Here is a 2,525-nt window from a genome sequence, read left to right on the forward strand (position 1 = left end):
TCCCTACTTTCTAATTTGAGAAATACTTATTTCACGTGGGTATCAGGCACTGGAATCATTTAACAAGGGATGGCTGTGTCACATTTTATTTCTGCTGTCCCCAGACGCACATTTATGAGAGCTAACACCAGGGCTTAACCCATGTTCCTCTGCACCAGTCTAGAATGGCAGGAACCAGTACATAGTCAACTAACTTTTAGCATTTGGCTCACAAGAGATTATCACCAGCCACTACCCCACTGCCCCCATCTATCTCCCTTCACCCCACCATTACATTAGACAGAAAGGGTCTGTATTCGTCCGTTTTCATGCCGCTGATAAAGATATACCTGAGACTGGGCAATTTACAAAAGAAAGAGGTTTAATGGACTCACAGTTCCATGTACCTGGGGAGGCCTCACAGTCATGGCAGAAGGCAAAAGGCACATCTCACATGGCGGCAGACAAGAGAAGAGAATGAGAGCCAAGCAAAAAAAGGTTTCCTCTTATAAAACCATTAGATCTCATAAGACTTTTTCACTACCATGAGAACAGTATGGGGGAAACTGCCCCCCATGATTCAATTATCTCCCACTGGGTCCCTCCCACAATATGAGGGAACTATGGGAGCTACAATTCAAGATGAGATTTAGGTGGGGACACAGCCAAACCATATCATGGTCATACTCTTGGTATATCTCTTTACAAGTTGGCAAAGCCAATTGTACATTCTCTGCTTATACACAAGAGAAAGAATCTACATTCAAAGCTTTAACAGAAACACTTGATTCTACATCTCCCTCTCTAATCTTTCTCTAGAATGCCAGTTCCAGTTTCTAACCACATAGAAAGCTCACTATCTTCTCAAATGCAATCAGCTGAAAGATAAATTAATTACCTTATCCATGAAACTATTTTCAGATTTTGCCCTTTTAATTTTATTAATACTGTTATTATTATGCAGTAATTAGAAATAATACTCCACAGCTCTCCCTCCTCCACCAGCTACAGTCATCAAAATTCTGAAACTGTGAAGCTTTCTATGGCCTCGTGCATCCGTGGCTTTACTATCCTTACAGGTCTGGTGCCAATTTAAGGCCTGTGCTGGAACTCTTGACCCCAACTCAGATTTCTGCATACCACCACCAGGCTGACCACATGATCCTTGCTTGAAAACTTTGATTTCCCTCACTTGACTATCGGATAAAGTCCAAATCCTTTAGCTTAGATTTCAGATTGTACTAACATGGTCTCATTCAACTTTCAACTCTACTACCTCCTTACCTAAACCTTCCATGGATAGAGTAGATTGCCAATTATTTAACTTGTATTAATTCTGAATATTTAGTTTATTTTAATCTTTTGCTAATCCCAGAAATGCTATATTGACTCTACTTAGATATGTCTCACTTTACACATGTGCAAGTATTATCTGTAGAATAAGTTCTTAAAAGTAGAGTTGTTTGGTCAAATGATATGTGTCTTTGGAATTTCAGTGGATATCGCCAAATCATTCTGCATTGATGTCATACCAGTTTATACTCTCACCAGTGAAGTATGAGTGCCTGCTTCCCTACTTCTTCTCCAACTATAGTTTGTTATCAAAGATTTGAATCTTTGCTAATTTACAGGTGTATTTATCATATTAAGAGTAAAATTATTTGATGTGTTTAAGGTTATTTGTGCTTCTTTTTCTGTGATCTCCATCTTACATTATCTTATTGATTTTTAAAAATTAGTTTATGGGAGATCTTCACACCATAAGAAAATTAGACCTATATATGCAATGCATGTTGCAAATATTTTGCCTTCTTTGAGATATGAATTCTGTCTTTGTGTGTGTGTGGGCCTTCTTCATTTATGAATGTCAGAACCCTTCTACCTGAATATAGGCAAGGTAAAGCTCTATATAACTAGAAACATCTATCAGAAAGAACAATAGACAGGAGTGGTGTGCTCAATGGAACGTATATAGATTAAACATGAATAAGGTGTTAGGACTGATTACCATTCCACTGCAGAGAGGAACAGTGCTTGAGGGAAGGAAAAAACAAATTTCTTACATTACTCACCAACAACTGGTTTTGGCTGGAAAAACACATCAAGCAGCCAAAGATGTAAGAATATGAAACTACAATATTAAGGGTAATTGTTCTGGTTTTCAGACATAAAAAGATCTTGGCAACTGTTGTAACTGCTCCTGCCAGACACTCCAATAGTCTGATTTTGCCATGAGATTTTATTTCTCCTTAAAGAATTAACTAAAAATCAGTTTAAAAAAAAAATCCTACTTGTACAAAATTCTAACATAAAACCTTGATTGTGTAAGCATTTTTAAAAGTCAAAACAAATTTAAAAAATGAAACTTTGCATCCATGTTATCTTTGGAAGAATAATGATCAAATCAAAACTTCAACTGTACCACCATGTTATTGTGATCATCAAATCCAAATTTGACAAAACGTTAAGCGATGTGAATTTAATTTCAGCAGTAGAAAATAGAAATTTTTTTCCTCAAAATGAAAAAAGTATTGACTGTTTCATGA

Source organism: Mandrillus leucophaeus, unplaced genomic scaffold, assembly GCF_000951045.1.
Source record: "Mandrillus leucophaeus isolate KB7577 unplaced genomic scaffold, Mleu.le_1.0 Scaffold221, whole genome shotgun sequence".
NCBI lineage: Eukaryota > Metazoa > Chordata > Mammalia > Primates > Cercopithecidae > Mandrillus > Mandrillus leucophaeus.